This window comes from Rana temporaria, chromosome 1 (assembly GCF_905171775.1).
Source record: "Rana temporaria chromosome 1, aRanTem1.1, whole genome shotgun sequence".
Classification (NCBI taxonomy): domain Eukaryota; kingdom Metazoa; phylum Chordata; class Amphibia; order Anura; family Ranidae; genus Rana; species Rana temporaria.
The window spans coordinates 245,316,153-245,338,704 of NC_053489.1; the positions used below are offsets into that span (position 1 = coordinate 245,316,153).

The following is a 22,552-nucleotide window of genomic DNA, read 5'->3' on the forward strand; positions in this document are numbered from 1 at the left end:
CCAGTCAGCCACCCACCTGCGACCCACAGCAGGGCCAGGGTGCCAGCGACCCGCGGTGAGTTGGTGACCCACCCACAAAAGAGCCAGAGTGCAAGGCAGCCAGCCACCCACCCACAGCAGAGCCAAGGTGTCAGCCACCCACAGTGACCCTCCCACAGCAGGGCCAGGGTGCCAGCCAGCCATCCATGGTTGAGTCGGTATCTCACCCATAGCAGGGCCAGGGTGCCAGTCAGTCACCCATGGTGACCCACCTACAGCAGAGCCAGGGTGCCAGCCACCTGCAATGACCCACCCACAGCAGGACCAGTGTGCCAGCCAAACACCCACGGTGACCCACCCACAGAAGGGCCAGGGTGCCAGCCAGCCACCCACAGGAGTCAGCCAGCTACCCACAAGAGCCAGCCACAGAGGACACGAGAGGCAGCCAGTCACAGAGGACATGTGAGCCAGCCACAGCTACAGTACCCACAGTTAAGGTAAGAGGAGTACTACACAGTGCCAATTATTTTTCTACTTTGTGAGGGGTTGGGGCAGGGGTGAGAGTCATGGCACAAGTCCCATGAGGACCAGAGTGAATGTAGGTGTTCACTGTACCTTCTGTTAGAAGGCCCCCCCTCCAGGTCCCATTATAGACCTTTGTTGTCTCTAATGGGATCTGGATGGACCGCTTTCTAACAGATTGTCTGTTGTACCCTCAGTGTGAAGGCCAGGGGTGAGGCATGGGCGGGGCCTGACAGGGGTCCCTTGCTTTATTTGATCCTGGGGCCCTAAGTGTTGTCAGTCCACCCCTGTTTATCGAGATGTTTTTTACTGGCTATACAGGTTTGACACATTGTAGATCAAATGGACATATTGTTAGATGGAGTTGGGAAGGACCCAGCTATCGTAGTACACAGTGGTGCAAATAAGAAAGTTAATGGAAGGTTGATTGTCCTGAAAAACTAATTAAGGGACTTAGGTGCTAAGTTAACAAAGGACCTCCAAGGCAGTATTTTCATGCTTCATGTGCCATGACCACACCAGGGAGGCAGGTGTACTATAACTTTGAGAGCTAAACAAAAAGCCAAGAAACTGCTGAAAAAAATCCTGGATTCCTAGGTTTCTGCCAGCTATCAGCTATACAGTAGGGAATGACTGTACTCAAAGAGTTATAGAGAAAGTTCACTTGTGAAGATTATCAAGTACATTCCAATTCTGTGCAGGAATGTTTTCACTCGACCTCCCACTGGACCATCTTTTCCAGGAAGTTCAATTGGTTTAGGCATTGATACAATGAGGATGTAATTTCTTTGTCCTGGGGGAATAAAGAGAGATATATTTAAATTGAGTAAAGGGACATGAGGGAATAACAAAATAGTGGTGCCAGAAGATATGTACTGTATATACGTATACACCTTTCTGTTTCAGGCAGCTCCCAAAGACTTTCTAGAGTCTCAAATAAAGCAATTGTAGCGTCACTCTGAAGATCACCAAGAATTGCCGGAGGGAAATGGGTCCATCTAGCAAAGTCTCATCTATGCTGATACACAGTGGGAAATGAAGGGTCACCCAAGCAGGTTTGGTTCGCAGCAGAACATGCAAACAGGCAAAAAATGTGTTTGAACACCCAAACACCATTAAAGTCTATGGAACACGAACATGAAAAATCAAAAGTGATCATTTTAAAGATTAATATGCACGTCATTGTCATAAATAGTTTTTGGGCACCCGGGTCCTGCCCCAGGGGACATGTATCAATGCAAAAAAAGTTTTAAAAAGGTTGCCGCAATCGTACATTTCCGGTCGAATGTTCCGCCTACAAGCTATAGAAGAATTCTCATGTTGCATGACACATGACACTAATAATAATTATATTTATAAATTATTATTACTAGTCAACCAACATTCAAATTCTTCTATATCCTATGGGCCGAGCATTTGACCAGAAATGTACGATTGCATCGCCGTACAGTTTAGCTGCTTGTCGAATCTTCTTAGAACTTTCCACAGACACCATAAGCCTTCAATGACAGTTTTGACTTTTGTATGTTTTGTGCTGCTTTGTCTGCACGTTCGTTTTCGTTTGTTAAAACTATAAACAAATGCACATGTCTACTACACACCAGTAATTCTTATATGGATACCTCGGCCAGTATCAATGACTATACAATTACTCTGTCTTTTTTAAAACACACTTGACTTTGTATATGTCTTGTATAATAAAAAATTGTATTTTAAGTAAATCTGAATCATAAATGTTTTTGGTCACCGCTATAATCCCAAATCCCCAATCCCTTGCATTCAAAATAAAGCACCATAGTTACCAGGGACTGTGGGCCCAACAATTGACCAAGATTAGCATGAACTAAAGGAAATGTTTTTTCTCTAAATTATAAGTTTTGATAAATGCAGCATAAGGGGGAGGATTGGCCCTGTGAACATTCTAGTGATTGGGAGGAATCCACTGATCTGTGTGGAAAGGAGGGATTCACTGATCTGGGGTGAAAGGTTTGGCTCTGGTAGGAAGGAGCATGGGGGGTCGGTGGAGCTGTCATAGACAGGAGGGGTGGGGGGTAGGGAGATATGTAATAACAGAGGCAGTAGGGTAGATGGGTGGACCTTGAGAAGCTGGTGCAGGTGGCGCTGTCATGTCATTCCTCTTTGCTGCTGTTAATTAACCCAGGTGTGCAGAAATACTGTCCATTACATGCTTCTCCCACACCTTGCCAAGATCATCCAATACTAGCCAAAGCCTGTGGTAGGAAGTTGCCTGTGGATCTCTCTGATCATTAAATGAATCCTTGTGTAGTGCTCCCTTTGGACTTCACCAAGCACTGAAAGGATCCTTTCTACTGTCTGCTCAGTGAATTTCTGTCCCCTGCAGTTTGATGGGAAACTGCTCATGAGTAGAACAAGACTCAAAACAGTTGATCCTTCTACATGTATGTGATAAAAAAGTGGTTAATCCGCGCTGATGGCCTTGGCAATGGTTGCGGCCCACCTAAAAAACTCCCTAAGGAGAATGAATAGTTTAAAGTATAGGAGGGGTATTGGCGCTACCTTCCACTCAAAACTAATCAGATCTCAATAGAAACACTTAGCTACACAACAGTGTGAAAAGTGGCTCCTCAGATATTACCAATAGTGCAATAAAGCCTCGGTAGGCAGTGACCTTGTAAACAAGTGATAATTATGGACAAAATAATAATATGTATGGTGTAAAGGGTTATATATATATAACCCAGAAGTGTATATGTAAATTTGATTAAAGTGCATCAAATGAGACAATAATTGTCTAACATCATAACCACATCAAAATGTGTAAACAATATATATACATATTGATAAAAAATGATAATAAAGTGTCCAGTGCAGCAAAGTGTAAACAACAAAATAATAGTCATATATGTGCAGCTTGTGGTAATCCCACAGGGAACTGCAGGAAAAAGACCAATAAATGATCACAAGACAAGTAAGCTCTTCAGAGTATCTTCATGTGACATGTGCTCTCAATTGTAAAATGGTAACCCCTCTTGTGTCCCTGCTTACCAGATCCTAGAACCCCAATGGGGCATTAGGCACATCAAGTGGGAATCCGGCTTGTCCACATGTGGGGCACAGGTCTTCAGACTGGGGTAATACCTCCTGTGCTCAGAAAGGCAGGTCCAATGGCAAGTATGAATAGAAGAAATGTGTAGCGCTAGTAACAAACACTTATAGAAAAACACATAAGTGGAAACCATGAACCAATATAATTAGATCACAGTGGCCTGTGAATAAGTGTCCATAAAAATAAACACGAAACAAAAAGTCCATCAATAGGAGGTATATGGCCACATCATCATCACGGAAAGGACATTCTGCACGGTACAACAGGAGTAGATGGAATACTCTTACCGGATAGCGTGGATCTGCTTGTCAGCGACAACAGATCGTAAACGCATGGAAGGACTCCACTTGAATCTGCTCGGCTGGACGGGGGCCCAATGGTAGACTTCACACAGGATATCCAGATGGATGACTGTAGTCCTGGGCTGGAACCTCACCGTGGGTGTCCTCGCTCCGACTCAGATTCTCAGACAGGAACAGAAGGTCAGCTTGTCTCAAAGCGACAATTGGTGGTGTAAACAGTGGTATCCACTGAAGGAAGGTGGGCACAATCGTGGAGTATGAAAAAAACTTTGTATCCAAGCAGGTCATGCAGGAGAAAGAAAAAAACAATGCTCCGGATGGTGCAGGTAAAAGAGAGTAGGTTTTATTGTAATAAAACCAAAATACATTAAAAGTGATCACTTTAGCATAAAATGGATAAAAGCAATATGGGGAGCAGGTATAGCAAGCCCGACGCGTTTCGTCCAACTGGACTTCAACTGGGGCATCTACCTTCACCCCCATATTGCCACATATATATAGAAAAAAATTCTTAATTGGACTGAATAGGCGGACCAATCAAGCAAGCTTAACAATGAGTGTATGTGATTGGAGGGAACAGGTCATGTGACGTACATGGCCTATGACCCTCCTATGTGGCCAATCAGATCAAACAATGATCCTGACCCAAATAGTTACCAATCACAAATCAGATATCAGGATAAAAGAACAGCAAACCATATATCCGTGAGAGACATATTAGCAGAGACAAAGGGAAAGCACTAAACCGTTTAGCATGTATGACATGTTACTCAAGAGGGGGCAGCTATTACAAACTAGAGAACTGGGCTAGCTAGATAGGGCTAACTAGATATTGCTATCCAGTATCCACAGCCAAAAATGATAACAAAAAGGGGGGTATGTAATAAATGTACAATTAAACTAGCCCTAAGTTATATAGCAAGCTGTCATCCATAATTGGTGACGGGGCTATACCAAGCTGGTAGCATAGTCCTAATAGGGCAGGGGTCTCAAACTCAAATTACCTGAGGGCCACAAGACAAGTTTTCATATCCCATGGGGGGCTGCATGCAAACTTTCAAACTTCAAAAACAACAGTACTGGTGTCAGCGAACACATTATTAACCCCCAGCACTGGTGTCAGCGAGCGCATTATTCCCACCAGCACTGGTGTCAGCGAGCGCATTATTACCACCAGCACTGGTGTAAGTCAGGGTTTGACAAATTTGCTTGGAATCTAGGAGCCAGCTAAAAAAGTTAGGAGCCAGAAAACGCACCCCATCCCGACGAGCTTGCGCGCAGAAGCGAACACATACGTGAGCAGCGCCCGCATATGTAAACGGTGTTCAAACCACACATGTGAGGTATCGCCGCGATTGGTAGAGTGAGAGCAATAATTCTAGCTCCTCTGTAACTTAAAACATGCAACCTGTAGATTTTTTTAAACGTCGCCTATGAAGATTTTAAAGGGTAAAAAAGTTTGTCGGCATTCCACAAGCGGACACAATTTTGAAGCGTGACATGTTGGGTATGAATTTACTCGGCGTAACATTATCTTTCATAATATTAAAAAAAATGGGGATAACTTTACTGTTGTCTTATTTTTTAATTAAAAAAAGTGTAATTTTTTCCCAAAAAAGTGCACTTGTAAGACCGCTGCGCAAATACGGCGTAACAGAAAGTATTGCAACGATCACTATTTTATTCTCTAGGGTGTTAGGATAAAAAATATATATAATGTTTGGGGGAAGAATATGGCAGTGAAAATAGTGTAAAATTACATTAGAATTGCTGTTTAACTTGTAATGCTTAACTTGTAATACCAACGGCCACCACCAGATGGCGCCAGCTCACATCTGGTGGTAATAACTTGTAATACCAACGGCTCACCACCAGATGGCGCCAGCTAAAAAAAAAAAAAAAAAAAAAATATATATATATTTTTTTTTGCTCCCCTCACTTCCACCCTGCCTGCGGGCCATTTATAACTGGTCCGCGGGCCGCAAATGGCCCGCGGGCCGGTACTTTGAGACCACTGTAATAGGGTGTCACAAGTCTATTCCAGATGTTACCGTATTTATCGGCGTATACCGCGCACTATTTTGCCCTGAAAATCAGGGCAAAATCGTGGGTGCGCGATATACGCCGATACCCGCTTTCCCGCCACGAGTTTGAATACTGCGCCCGCATATAGCGAGCGCAGTACACTCGTGAATCTTCGGGCAGCTCGGCGCCTCTCGTACTGACGTCCTGACATCCAGAGCGTCAGTGCGAGAGGCACCCGAGCCTGCCCGAAGATTCACGAGTGTACTGCGCTCGCTATATGCGGGCGCAATATTCAAAGTCGTGGCGGGAAACGAGCGGAAGGGCGCCGCAGAAGGACGCCGGACCCGCCGAAGATGGACACCGGACCCGCCGAAGATGGACACCGGACCCGCCGAAGATGGACACCGGACCCGCCGGAGATGGACGCCCGACCCGCCGAAGATGGACACCGGACCCGCCGAAGATGGATACCGGACCCGCCGAAGATGGACGCCCGACCCGCCGAAGACGGACGCCGGACCGCCGAAGAGGACACCCGAAAGCCGCAGAGGACGCCGGACCCGACGAGGCCGCAGATGGACGCCGCGCAAGACACCAAAACTGTAAGTACAAAAAAAACAAAAAATCTTTTTTTCCCACAGGATTGGGGGCCACTTTGGGGGTGCGCGGTATACGCCAGAGCGCGTTATACCGCGATAAATACGGTATATAGGCAAATGGGTGCCATCAGCAGGAGAGAACAATAAGTGAATTAACCCTAACCCTTAATTGGCCAGCCTAATGGTATATAATCATAGGCCTATGGGCCAATAATACATGGTAAAGGGCCATACCATGTGCACTATTAGGGTATAACAGGGGGGAACCTCTCCCTGTGTGCACCACTAACAAGGACCAGAGCTGGGGAAACCCAAAGACAGTGTTGAGTGATGAGTAAGTGCTATAACTAAAAGTAAGTGAAGGGTGTAGGGGAGCCATCCAGGGGTCCCATACATCCATTATGTGGTATATAATGGTCTAAAGGCCTAAGGTCATAACTCAAAATAACAGGAGGGGTATTAGGGATTGGCTATAAAGAAATTAAGGTCTATGTCTCGATTCAACCCCTTCGGAGCGAGACTCCCCAATCTGTAAATCCAACTGGTTTAATTCTGTGATACTAGGGTTTGTTTGTTCCCACCCCTCCAGTTGTCCTTGACAAGGTCTATACCATAAAATATAAGTCCTGATGGGTCGTTACAATGAACCTCATCAAAATGGCGGGATAGGTTGTGTTTCGGAAACCCCTTCCTTATATTATTTATATGCTCTTGTATACGCACACAAAGGGGACGGGTGGTCCTCCCAACATGCTGCGAATGGCACGGGCATTAAATGACATATGTCACGTGTGTGATATGGCAAGAGATATAAGTGCTTTAATTTCATATTTTTTATAATCAGTTCTTGGTTTGAAAATCTCTTTTTTACGCGGTTGCTTCTTACTAACTTTACAGGCCAAGCATCTTTGGCATTTAAAAAACCCCTTCATTCCTGAGACAATTTCTACTCGTTTTGGTGGGTTAATGACATTATGTACTAGATGATTGCGAAGAGTTGGTGCTCGTCTATATACAAACTTGGGTTTATTTGGAAGTAATTTGGTTAAAACTCTATCTTCTCTTAGGATCGGCCAGTACTTTTTTAGGATGTGTTCGAAGTCCTTGTATTGGGAGTTGAATCCTGTGATAAAAGCCAGTTCCATGCGACTCTGATCTTTCTTTGATTTCTCGAGTAGGGTGCTTCTATTCATATTTGCGATTTCCCTTTTAGTTTTCACCAGATTATCTCGTATGTACCCTTTGTCATGGAATCTGTTAATCACGGTATCTGCCAGTATATAAAAGTCCTCTAGCTTGTTACAGTTCCGACATAGCCTCATCAGCTGTCCCTTGGGAATACTACCTTTCCACTTGGGATGATGACAACTGGAGGTAGGTATATATCCATTACGATCGGTCGCCTTAAAGAATGTTCTGGTGTACAAACTTCCACCTTCTTTATAGATCTCCAAGTCCAAATAATCTATCTGCTGGTAGTCAAATGTGAGACCATACCGATTATTGTCAAGGTTTTTAAGGAATTCTTATATTGTGCCCTCCCAAAGTATAATCAAATCGTCTATGTACCGTCGGTACAGTTTCAGTTGCGGAATTTGCATAGCGTAGACATCTTCCTCCTCCCACATATTCATTAGGAGGTTGGCTACGCTAGGGGCATAACATGCCCCCATCACAGCCCCTTTGGTTTGGACATAGTACTCTTTGTTATACCAAAAGTAGTTGCACTCCATTGCAAGCTGGAGGCCCTCTATGATGTAGTTAATCTGCTGCTGTTTCATATCACTATTCTCATGCAGTGCTTTTTCCACTCCTAGTAATCCATCTTTCTGGATAATGCTGGTGTAGAGAGAATTAACGTCTATCATGGCCTTCTACATGTATGTACATTAATTTTACACAGAGCTTTTTTTCTCAGAAAATAGGTGCAGGAACTCAACCACGACCCCGTTCAGATTTTAAAAACAGTAGAAGGGTCTTAAATTGTTTTTAAAAGAAATCAGTTAACTATTATGTCTCTATACTCTGTAAACAGTCATTCCAGCAAAAAAAAAAATAATGTTTTATTTACAACTCCTTTAATTGTTATCTGTTCTCCTCTTCTAATACATGAACTTAATTTATTATTTGGAGCTTTATTGGAGATTGCACTTATTCGCATTCTTGGTATATTTATGTTAATTATGATCTATTATGTATTATGATATGTAACCACGATGGCACTGTTTCCAGGCACGGTTGTTGTTACACTTTAGGTTTTTATTATGATTATTAGTTAACCAAATTATATTTTCTATAACCGTTAAATCATGTTATATAATTAGTTTGTAGTTCCTAAGTTGGGGAGCATATACTAGTTAAAACCCGCGTCTTGGAGCGGAAAGATTTATTTGAATTGAATTCCTGCTTCTTGTTAGTGGAACGCAAGGGATATCTGCCTGTCACTTAAGCTGTCCCTTATATATAAAGTAACAGCGCACATCTAGCCATGCCCCTGATGACGTCATTGATGATGAAACCTGTATGGAGGGGTTGGAGATGTGCGACGCAACTTGTATGCAGGGAGGCAGCGGCCGTTTTGTGGGTTTGAAACTCAGATGTGTAATTATTTGGATTTTATTCACTAAACCTTTTATCTAGATGTCTGCACTATGAGGAGTTTTTTATCTTTTAACCAAGATTTCTGGTGATCCGGTGGAGTTGCTGATTATATCCCCTTGCTACTGGAGCTGTCATCTGGTTCGTACCTATGCTAACAACAGCTTTTTTTAGGGTCAGTTTGTTTGGGCGATTGTGGTGGTTTCTTCACACCTATGACATCTGATTCCAACTCCAGCAATTATTCATCTGGTCAATTTATGGACTTTATGTATGGATCCGTTCGATATATGTAGTTAGCGCAGAACCTTCTTCTCTATAATGTTTATCTAAGCATATTGTGCCAGCAGTTTATTTTAATTTAAACTAAATGTTCCCAGGACATATAGTTTATATAACATCTTAATTGCCATGTACTTATTTTTAGTAACAAAGACAGTACTAAAGTAAAAGTTAAACAGGGTTCCCACCCCCCCAAAAAATTACAACTATACTTACTCTCTTGACTCTAGCTTCCTAGCATATGAATGAGGTTTTTGGGCTGGGGCAGGTGCTTCACTCCTGGCTGCCTCCTTCTCTGCTGTAAGGTCACATCACACCCAATCCTGGAGAGACTTCTATCTCGTGCAGAGTGCTTTTTCTAAAAAAAATGTTTTAATTAAAATTTACAGTAAATAAATAATAAAACAAAATAATATATACACCTGTATGCCTATTATGTATTCTTGAGCAAGGGCACCATTAACTAAAATATTTTCTTTGAAACTCTCTCCCTTCTTGCCCTGTGGTGGATGAACCCTTTGCAACCTATATTAGTTCTTTGGAAATAAATGATTATTTAACCACTTAAGATCTGGACCATTATGCAGGTTAAGGACCTTGACCCTTTTTACGATTCGGCACTGTGTCAATTTAACTGACAATTGCGCGGTCGTGCGACGTGGCTCCCAAACAAAATTGGCGTCCTTTTTTTCCCACAAATAGAGCTTTCTTTTGGTGGTATTTGATCACCTCTGCGGTTTTTATTTTTTGCGCTATAAACAAAAATAGAGCGACAATTTTGAAAAAAAACAATATTTTTTACTTTTTGCTATAAATATTCCCCAAAAATATATAAAAAAAACTTTTTTTTTCCTCAATTTAGGCCGATACGTATTCTTCTACTTATTTTTGGTAAAAAAAATTGCAATAAGCGTTTACAAAATAGGGGATAGTTTTATGGCATTTTTATTAATATTTTTTTTTATTAGTAATGATGGCGATCATACATTTTTTTCATGACTGTGACATTATGGCGGACACATCGGACACTTTTGACACATTTTTGGGACCATTGTCATTTTCACAGCGAAAAGTGCTATAAAAATGCACCTATTACTGTGAAAATGACAATGGCAGTGAAGGGGTTAACCACTAGGGGGCGCTAAGGGGTTAAGTGTGCCCTAAGGGAGTGATTCTTACTGTAGGGGGGCGTGGCTGTAGGTGTGACATCACTGATCGTAATTCCCTATAACAGGAAACAGACAATCAGTGTCACTGCCACAGAGAAGAACGGGGAAGGTGTGTTTACACTCACCTCTCCCTGTTATTCAGCTCCTGTGAACGTTCGCAGGACACCGGCGGCGATCGGGTCCGCTTGTCCCGCGGGCGTGTCCACGGAGCTTCGGACCGGGTCGCGAACTCGTCGCTGGCAAGGCGCGCGCGCCCCACGGCTGGACACTTAAAGGGCAACGTATATATACGTCAATGTGCCCAGCCGTGCCATTCTGCCGTCTTATATCGGCGTTAGGTGGTCCTTAAGTGCTTAAACAATTCAGTTAGAAAAAATAATTTTCCGTAATTACGTAAAGTCTGGCATGTATGGAAAGACTCTTTTCTTCCCACCGACAGACCTTAACTAAAATTCATATCAGATTAAGGCTCCATGCACACTAGTGTTTTTTTAAGCTCCTAAAAGCTATTAGCATTTTTCTGCTCCAAGAAGCTAAATAGTGTTATCCTATGTGTCAATGCACAGCACTTTAGGCTAATCTTGTTTTTTGAGCTGCAGCGTCTAGGAGCAGAATGTTTTTGTAGGGTTCTTTGAAGCGTCTTCCCAGCAGAAATGCTCCTAAATGCTGTTAAACGCTTCTAAACGCTCCTAAATGCTATTAATAGCGTTTTTTAAGCTTTTCTTTTTCTTTTACTGCAACACAAATAAAATGCAATGGCTCCTAAATGCTCCTAAACACTCCTAAATTGTTGCTACAATGCTACTACAAAAAGCTTTTACCAGCGTTTGTTATGTTTTTTAACTTAAAAAAATGCTAGTGTGCTATGCACCAGAACGAGTGTTGGAGTTGGCGAGATGCTTGGAGAGTGGAAAGCTGGGAGAAGGAGTTTGGTAAAAAAAACTATGATTAGCGGTCCAATGTTACCATTGCTATTTGATTCTTTATTTGTAGCCCTTGATCAGATTAATATCCCCAGTCTTTAACATAATGTATAAGATGAGCTATAAAAAATACTTACCATGCAGAACTTTATTAAAATTGTTGTTATATATAATATTAAGAATTTTTAAACGGTTCTGATTATTGTAATCAGTAAAAATAGGTCACACAGCCCAATGCAGATAAACAAAAACAAACCTATTTAGCACAGTGAATAACATAGAATGTTGGGAACATGGGGCTCCCAGTGGAGGAGTTACACTAGTATTTAGATCTTTCATTCCTGACTGCCTTGTCATTTACTGGCCAACTACAGCCAAAATTTTTCTTTTACAAGGACTTAATAAAATGTCAACCATGTAGTCGGTCAGTGGAGTTGATGTGAAACACCTATCTGTAATCTAAATCTATCACCAAAATGTAAGTAACTATAAACATATTTTAAAATAAAAATGTGAATTAATTTATATATACTTTATATTTTATAAAGATGCTAAAAGAGTGTAAACATGTAAGAGTTTTTGTATAATGAACTTTATTTTGTACGTTTTCTTTAAGCAGGAATTAAGCTTTAGTAAATCGATAAATACTCTCAAACTAAGGAGATATTTTGCTGAAGAGATTTTATCTGGCCAAGCTTTCCTGCTTTGAGTTGTGTAGTTACATTTTCCTTGATCTGTATTACCTATCTGCTTATACAGTAATCAATATAATAAGAAGAAGAATTTGAGGTAGCCAGTATTTAGCCTGTGGTGATTATAAAAAAAAAAAACAAGATATATGCAATTGTCTATATCTGATCTTAGTTTATAGCTGTTCACTTAAAAATAAATGTATAGGTGTTTGACCTCTTAGGCCTTGTACACACGACCGAAGATGTCTGCTGAAACTGGTCCGCGGACCAGTTTCAGCAGACATGTTCGGTCGTGTGTACGGCCGACCGGACAGGTTTCCAGCGGACATTTGTACAGCCGACCGTTTTGCAGCGGACAAATGTTTCTTAGCATGCTAAGAAACATGTCCGCTGGAAGCCTGTCCGTCGGACATGTTCGGTCGTCTGTACAGACTCACCGTACATGTCCGACCGGCCACCATCCCTCGCATGCGTCGAAATGATTCGACGCATGCGTGGAAGCTTTGAACTTCCAGGGCCGTGCACGTCACCGCGTCATCGTCGCGGCGACAGCGCGGCCACCTCCCCGCGTATCGTGTACGCGGGGATTTCTGTCTGATGGTGTGTCCAACCATCAGACAGAAATCTTCGGGCGGACATGTCCGCTCAAAACGGTCCGGCGGACCGTTTTGAGCGGACAGTCCGTCCGTCTGTACGAGGCCTAAGATCAGTTGATGTAGTAACTCAATATAGAGTTATGAATGTACTCTAATTACACTCTAACGAATATTAATGACCTAAGCATTATTGGGCCTCATGTCACACTGTGGTTATATTCATATTAATAGCATCATCATGTGAAATATATAAATATTACCACATATATTGGTTAATTAAAAATCCATATAAAAATCAATCATCAATTTCCAAAATATATATATATATGAACATATATGTGTAAGAAAAATTACACAAAACAGCTATTATAAGTGAGATTATTGTGTGAAATGATTCATCTCTTTTTGTACTTACATTTTAAATACATAAACAAAGTTATCACAAAGTCATACTTACTGTTTTAATATTTTATAAACATAATAGACTTATTCTTGTCCATTACAGCTATCATGAACACAACAAACAAACCAAGGATAAAAGAGTTCATAATTGAAGGATTTTCTGATGCAAGAGAGATTCAACTGGCCTTGTTTACCATTTTTTTGGTAATGTATATACTGACCTTTACACAACATGCAGCTATTATTATTGTTATTAATCTGGATTGTCATCTTCATACACCTATGTATTTTTACCTGAACAACCTCTCATTTCTGGAGATAAGTTATGTCACGGTTACTGTACCCAAAATGCTCTCAGGTCTCCTAACAAGGATAAAGACAATTTCCATCCATGCCTGTTTTTTTCAGTTGTACATTTTTTTTGCCCTAGGTAGCACAGAATGTTTTTTACTGACTGCCATGGCATATGACAGGTATTTTGCTATCTGTTCCCCTCTGCATTATAATGCAATTATGAACAAACAGCTTGTTCTAATTTGCAGGCGGTTGTTAGACGGGCTGGAATTTTATCACCCTGATCCAACCATTATTTTTATTTCGGCTACCTTTTTGTGGCTCAAACATTATTAACCATTTCTTTTGTGATGCACCTCCATTACTGAAGCTCTCGTGTCAGAATATTAATACCATTGAGGTCATCAATTTTATCTTGGGTTCACTAATTCTGTTGACTTCATTGCTGCTTACAATGTTTTCTTACATTAATATAATCTCAACAATACTTAAAATTCCTACTGCAGATGGACGCAAGAAAACATTTTCCACTTGTGCATCCCATCTGATTATTGTATCTATATTCTATGGCACTACCATTTTTACATATGTTCGGCCAAGGACTCTTAATGCTTTAAATTTTAACAAATCTGTGTCTTTAGTTTACTCTGTTATCACTCCAATGATCAATCCACTTATATACAGTTTGAGAAACAATGATATTAAGCAAGCTTTGAAAAAGGCTGTCAGCTTTAAATTGGCAAATCATATGAACATAAAATAATTATTAGTAATCATTATCTGTTCATTTTCAACCTCTTTACATCATAATAGTTACTTTGGCACAAGGACAACTTGTAACCCTCTATGTTTGCTTGTTTAATAGTAACGGTTCACAATTAATCCTGTAATCCTGATCATGCACATTTTAATAGGATTAGTTATAGAAACTGTCACAATATAGTGGGTTTCTAGAGAAAATCATAAGGCATGGGACTGACTTCTTGTGTTCAATAGATACCAAATTTTGAGAAACATATTCTTAATGGTAATGGCTATCAATGCAGGTAGCATTTTGATGTTGGGTGCTTATAGGCGTTTAATATTTTATTAGAAACATTTGTTTACTGGAGTTTTTCATCTGGTGGGCATTACTATATTACTTTTTTTTTTAATACATTTCCACTCTTTGCTGACTTCAATATTTCTGTTAAATGTTATCTCCAATAATATAATATATTTTTTTTGTACTTTTGTTGTTTTTAGTTGGCTCTAATAGTTTGCGTCATTATTATTATTATTCCTATATTAAACTGTAAATCTCTCATCTTGGTTTATTTATGAATAAATGCGATTAGGCTAAAAAAAAGTATGGGATTTAACTAGAGACTCTAGAAGCAAATGGTAGGTTATGAATGGGGTACTATAGCTTGGCATTTAAAACGCATATATTGTAGATATTTAGGAACAATAGGGTTACAGCTCCTGACGATTTTTACTTCTATTGAGGGCTTTGTTGGAGAGATTTCCACTCACTTCCTGTTTTGGGGACAACGTTTTACCAGAGAAGAAATGAAGGAAGATCAACAACAGAAAAACAGAAAACAATTAAAACGTGACATAGATGTTAGCATTCTCCCACTTAACTTTAAAAAGCATGTTTACAAGGTTAGGCATAGGAAGTGAGGGGAAATCTCTCTAGCTGAGTCCTATATAGCAGTTAACCACTTAAGGACCGGACCAATATGCTGCTAAATGACCCAAGGGGTTTTTACAATTTGGCACTGCGTAGCTTTAACAGACAATTGCGCAGTCGTGCGACGTGGCTCCCAAACAAAATTGGCGTCCTTTTTTCCCCACAAATAGAGCTTTCTTTTGGTGGTATTTGATCACCTCTGTGGTTTTTATTTTTTGCGCTATAAACAAAAATAGAGCGACAATTTTGAAAAAAATGCAATATTTTTTACTTTTTGCTATAATAAATATCCCCCAAAAACATATATAATTTTTTTTTCCTCAGTTTAGGCCGATACGTATTCTTCTACCTATTTTTGGTAAAAAAAATCGCAATAAGCGTTTATCAAATGGTTTGCGCAAAATGTATAGCGTTTACAAAATAGGGGATAGTGTTATTATTTTTTTTTTTTTTTACTACTAATGGCGGCGATCAGCGATTTTTTTCATGACTGCGACATTATGGCGGACACTTCGGACAATTTTGACACATTTTTGGGACCATTGTCATTTTCACAGCAAAAAATGCATTTAAATTGCATTGTTTATTGTGAAAATGACAGTTGCAGTTTGGGAGTTAACCACAGGGGGCGCTGTAGGAGTTAGGGTTCACCTAGTGTGTGTTTACAACTGTAGGGGGATGTAGCTGGAGGTCTGACGTCATCGATCGAGTCTCCCTATAAAAGGGATCACTCGATCGATGCAGCCGCCACAGTGAAGCACGGGGAAGCCGTGTTTACATACGGCTCTCCCCGTTCTTTAGCTCCGGGGAGCAATCGCGAGGGGGCGGCTAGAAACGAATAGCCGCGCCCTCGTGTCAGATCGCTCCTGAAGCCACGGGAACCGCCGCATGTATGGGGGGGGGTCCCGATCGGACCCCCGACCCACGTCTAGGCAGGCACATAGAGGTACGTTGATGTGCCTGTCCGTGCCATTCTGCCAACGTAAATGTACATGCGGCGGTCCGGAAGTGGTTAAGCTACAACAGGAGTTCTAATCCTTCCCCTTTGGCTATGGATGCTTTAGCTGCAAATTTTATTTTAATTGATACATTTAATTTTTCTATAGCTAAAATCCAAATTGAGTACACATTTTAATAAAAAAAAAGTATTGCAGGCATATAATGGAATGACAGAATTAGGGGAAGTTATTCTTCTTTGCCTATTGTAGAGATCAGCTTTGAGTTTGGGTCAACCATGATCTTAACCCAAATCCAGGCTGTTTACAGTTTAGGCCTGGTTTGGCCAGTTCATCCACCTGCCTGAACCTTCTTTTGCTACAGCCAAAGGTTGCTCATTTAGTGGCAATAACACTACTGACATTAAATGACAGCTTCTCATGCCAAATATGGTAAATAACATCTCCATCTCCCTGACAGTTTTCTTGGTATTCAGCATCTGATCAAGGAGCTGTCCATTTGCAGCAGAAGTGTGACAGGAGATTTTTTCATTTTGGGTCATCACGTCAGTAGGTCATCTGTTTGTCGGTTCATTGTGATTGATGCTGGATCTACTCGCTGGACAACATGATTGAAATTATATTTACACCTTGGGACATGATGACTTCATGACATCATGGATTATTTAAATAAAGGACTTTTACTAGGGTGGGTGTTATATTTACTATTTACTTTTCTGAATGGGTAACAAACAGATACTAGTGTGACCCAAATTGGGCTCATATGTGTAGAGGCTGAAAATATGGAGATCACCTTTTTTCAAAGGGGCTTCAAGATTCAGAAAATACCTCCACATTCTCTGGGCCAGAGATGTGGGCATGAAGGTGTTGTCCCTCAGCATCCTTGGTATGCTCCCAATGTAGAGAGCATGTGGCTTTGTAATGTTCTGAAGGAGGAGTGGTGGTTTTGTTCCCCTCCCTTGAATGTTCAGCAAGGCCCCCATCAAAAACCATACTACAACTTTCAAAATGGTCTGATATGGATTTTAACACCATATCAAACCATTATCCTGCTATGTAGGCTGGTGGCCTGATATGGGGATTGTGCCCTCCCCTCCTGGACCTTACCAGGCTACAAGCAAATAATTTTGTTTTTTATATCAGACCGTTATCCTGGTATGCAGCCTGGTTGGCTAGGAAAGGGTGGGGCAATGAGAGTGTGCCCATTCTCTTTAACCATACCAGGTCACTTGGCCTTAACATTTGGAGGGCACCTAATTGTTGTTGATGACAAGGTCTTCATCCCCACATTCCTGGCCTGGTGAATATGGAGATCTGTAGAGGGGCTTATCAGAATCTAAAACAAGGGTCCCCCAGATATCCACCCTTCTCTATGTAAATGAGTAAAGGGGTACATAAAACTGTTTTTTACTCATTCAAAAATAGAATTGAAAAGTTTAGAGAACATGAAGACATAATTGAAAAGGCCTTTTTATTATTAAATGTGAATTAGAGAATAAACTCTGGCCCTTGATGGAAACCCAATATCAGTCATGTCATTCAGCAATATAAATTCATCAATCAGGATGCATAATGCTTCAACAATCTGCAGACATGATGGTCCATACCACAATGATCTTCTCCTGTCACTATGCAAAGGACAGCTCCCCAGCTGACTGCTAAATTTCAACTAACTTAGCGGATGTTACCTGACATCATTTACCATACACTAACATCTTGCAGGATTCGCATATAATTCACATGCAGGTTTAAGGCATCTCCCAATCATGTTTTTTAAAAGATTTGTGTATTTTTATTGTTGCCTTTTAACCACTTCCCACCCGCCCGATGAGTTTTTACGCCACAATGTGGCTCTAAAATTCTGGTCTATATATGGCCTCCAGCCACTAAGGAGCGCGCGAGCGCCACCGGCGGCGTGCGCACGCCCGCTGCGTCACTCAGGTACCGATGCAATGTCTGCCAGGCACCCGCAATCTGCAGTCACAGAGACAGGGACATGGATCTCATGTCCTGTCAGAGAGAGGAGACCGATGGTGTGTCCCTTGTATATAGGGATAACCATCGGTCACCTCCCCCAGTCAGTCCCCTCCCCCACAGTAAGAATCACCTAGCAGGGCACACATTAACCCCTTCCTCGCCTCCTAGTGTTAACCCCTTCCCTGCCAGTCACATTTATACAGTAATCAGTGGATATTTATAGCACTGTTCGCTGTATAAATGTGAATGGTCCCAAAAATGTGTCAAAAGTGTCAGATGTGTCTGCCGTAATATCGCAGTCCTCACAAAAATCACAGATCACCACCATTACTAGTAAAGAAAAAATAATAAAAAATAAATAAAAAATGTAATAATTCTATCCCCTATTTTGTAGGCGCTATAATGTTTGCGCAAACCAATCACTATACGCTTATTGGATATTTATTATAGCAAAAAGTAGAAAATTTAGTTTTTTTCAAAATTGTCGGTCTATTTTTGTAAAAACAGCAGAGATGATCAAATACCACCAAAAGAAAGCTCTAATAGTGGGAAAAAAAAGGACGTCAATTTTGTTTGGGAGCCAAATTGCGTTTTTCAAAAAAAAAAATCACAAAAAAAGCTACTAAAATAAGGCATGAGGTATTTCATCTAAATGTAAGGTATTTATCTCATTAAACCATGCAGTGTTTTATCTCATGAAGTGATATCCAGTTGGATGGATACAGTGGAGATAGATTAGAACCTCTGTTGTTTTTTTTTTTTATTGCTGTCTGTGCCCTATTATAGAGATTCACTCTCTATTTCTACTGTTTCTCCAAGAAATTGCCACATTTTTGGTTGAACACTAAGGCCCCATACACACGATAGAATCCATCCGCTGAAAAATCCCAGCAAATGGGTTTCAGCGGATAGATCCTATGGTGTGTACACTCCAGCGGATCTGTTTCCGTGGATATTTCTCCCCTGGAATGGATCCGCTGGTCTGTATAGACTCACCGGATCCATCCTTCCGAAGGGATCCCCCGCATGCGTCGTAATGATTCGACGCATGCGTGGAATTCCTTATATGGCAGCGTCGCGCACGTCGCCGCGTCATAATCGCGGCGACGGCGCGACACGTCATCGCCAGAGGATTTCGGCGCGGATTTCAATGCGATGGTGAGTACACTCCATCGCATAGAAATCCGCGGAAATCCTCGAGAGGATTTATCCGTGGAAACGGTCCGCTGGACCGTATCCGCGGATAAATCCTCCCGTGTGTATGGGGCCTAACAGTGGGATATTCTCCCCAATGGAACAGATGGGCAAATAAAAACAAAAAAAATACTAGGTGTTCTAACCCTCCTTTACTCTATCGAAAATGAAAAAGAAAGTTTTGTCTTTAGTTACACTTTAAAGTAATTTTTGCTGTGTGTGATATTTGGGAAGTCATTGCTATATCTTTGGATGGGTCTGTTTTGTCTTATTAGTAGACAGAAAAAAGTGTTCGTTTTTGTTTTCATTTCATTCATTTTTTTTTTTTGAGTCATTTGTTATGATTGCGATTCATAAATTTGTAAATTAGGAAATTAGAAAATCCAAAAATAATAAAGAAAACGAAAATGTGAATAGAATAACTAACAAACTAATAATAAGTAACTAACTATTACATTATAAGTAATGGAATTTACTTTCAAATTAGGCTGTTAGTGAACGTATCGAATACGAATTTATCCGAAGTTACGAATTATCTGAAAAAACTAATGACGGATCTAAATGTAGCGGAACGAATTAATGATATGCAATATTAATAGTAGTAGTACATTATTTTTTTTATTATTGTTATTTATTATTATTAATTTGTTTTACGTTAAATTTGTTTAGATAAGGCATTTGTTATTTCAGATAATTCGTAACTTTGGATACATTCGTATTCGTTACGTTCACTAACAGCCAAATTTGAAAGGAAATTACAATAACTATAATTTAATAGTTAGCAATGGTTAAGTTATTTGGTTAGTTATTATTTCAGATTTTCAAATTTTTGGGTTTTCGGATTTTCAAATTTACACATTTACAATTATTCAGATTATGAATATTTGGAAAAATTGGTCAAACATGTTTTTATCCATTTGGATATTTACGAATCAACAAATTTGTCTAAATTTGTTAAAAAGTGAGTTCGGAAAGAAACAAATTGCACGTATTTACTTGTTAGAGAATAGCCTTTGTCATTCTCTGATGTTCTTGAAAGTGTCACCCTGGTATCTATTTGTCAAACCTTCAAAATTATGACATCCCTCTCCTCCTCAAGTTCCATACCTTTGTAAGAATACTTGTCTATTCATAATCCCATTCTGTCTTACAAATATTTGCGCCAAAGATATCTCTCTAAATAATTGTGAAAAAGTAAAGTATCCCCACTGCATATGCCATATGTTCTTCCACGGGATTAGACCATTGTCATATGCATATTCATTGTATTATGTTTGGAGGGCCTCGGGAGGTGATTATTCGCTGTTGAAACACTGATCCTCAATCCGGCCAATCAGAAGCGGGTGTCAGAACCGTTTCCGATTGGCCAAAAACAGAGTAGTGCTGTGTTAGGGATGTATTAGTTTCCCTAACACTGATCCGCCTGATTAGCCAATCAGGTGCAGTGGCGTAACTAGAGTTATGGGCGCCCGGGGCAGAATTTTTTCCCCCTATATAAACATACACTCTGGCTCTTCAGGAAGATTACCAATAATAACACGTCCAGGAATCCCCCGTGCACGGGAATCACACTGCCCGTTGCCCCCCCCAGCTACAGGGATCTGCCAGGAATTCTGCGATTCGCTTATGATGGAAGCAGGGAGGACCCGGCCGGCACAAATACATATGATTAGCACTGACACAGGGGAATGCAGGGACAGCCGGCATGGTTGCCATGACTACAGCGTGGCCCGTCTACACCAGCGGCCTGGCAGCGCCCGGGGGGGCAGCAGTTTGGTTCCAGCCATGAGCTTCCGGGCCGCCATCTTTATTTTCGCTGCCTACAAGCTGAGGAGGAGGGGGAGACACCGAGAGCTGTCATATAGGACGGACCGAGGAGCTTCCCCCAACAGCCCCGGCCGAGGGGACACACACACATACAAACACAGGCGGGCGGCCTCCTCCTGGCAGGTCCGGACTGTGAGGAAGGGAGGAAGAGGGGAGAGGGAGGACACGAGCGGCGCACGGCTACAGACTGACGGTAGTGGCTGCTGGCAACATGGCGGCGGCAGTGCAGACTTAACCGGCGCCCCCCCTCAGCTCAGAACCCGGGGCAGACACACCGGCGGCTCCCCCGGTTGTTACGCCACTGATCAGGTGCACCGGATCTGGACTGGCACAGTGGTGGCAATTCATGGGTACAGTGGCTGCGTTTGATGGGCACAGTGGCAGCATTTAATGGGAGCAGTGGCTGCGTTTGATGGGCACAGTGGCTGCATTGGATGACACAGTGGCTGCATTTGATGGCACATTGGCTGCATGTGATGGGCACAGTGGCGGCAATTGATGGGCACAGTAGCTGCATTTGGGCACAGTGAGGCTGCAATTGATGTTTTTTTAATCTGTTTGCGCCCCCCCAAAAAAAATTGAGCACCAGCCACCACTGCATATTACATACCTGAAAGATCCCTGTGGAATCTGGAGATCACTGCAGTAGGCACCACTACATTTTTGGTCCCATGCCAAGTGGCTGCCCTGCTGATTAGTTAACACAGTAGGTTGCTCACTTGACATGGACTCCATTCAAAGAAAATTTTGCATTTTTTCAATGAATGCAAAGTGTTCCCTGATTGGATAAGATGGAGATCATGATGTTGCTGCCCCAACTCTCCACAATGTCCAATCTGAAAATGCTTGGCTTTCTTTTAGCAAATTAAAAGTGTCCTCTAACCCCCTTTCACACTGGGGTGGTGGGTGCGTCGGCGGTAAAGCGCTGCTATTTTTAGCGGCACTTTTCCTGTTTATCTTGCGGCGTTATTTGGCCGCTAACTGAGTGCTTTTAACCCCTGCTAGTGGCCGAAAAAGGGTTAAAACCACCCGCTGCAGCAGTGCTTTGCCGGCAGTATAGCCACAGTGCCCATTCATTTCAATGGGCAGGAGCGGAGCGGTATACACACTGCTCCTTCAACGCTCCAAAAATGCTGCTAGTAGGAATTTTTTTTACCGTCCTACTAGCGCACCGCTCCAGTGTGAAAGCCCTCAGAGCTTTCACCTTGGAGATACAGCAGCTGCTCTTTCAGGACGCTTTGCAGGCACTATTTTTAGCGTTATAGCACCTGCAAAGCGCCTCAGTGTGAAAGGGGTCTAAATGCCACCAGTACTGAGTGAGTGACTTCCTCTGTTGCATAGTTAAATTGTGTTTGCATAGTTGCATTGTTTCAAACTGGACCAATTTAACTACGCAAACATATCCATACCTAGAATTTAGCTTTAAAGCTTTTTAGCTTTTCTTACTGCACG

The 22,552-nt window shown here is 41.5% G+C and overlaps 1 pseudogene; it reads left to right on the forward strand.

The window, feature by feature from the left end:
- The first annotated feature begins 13,285 nt into the window (after positions 1-13,285).
- LOC120945733 lies at positions 13,286-14,234 on the forward strand (annotated as a pseudogene).
- The last annotated feature ends 8,318 nt before the right edge of the window (positions 14,235-22,552 follow it).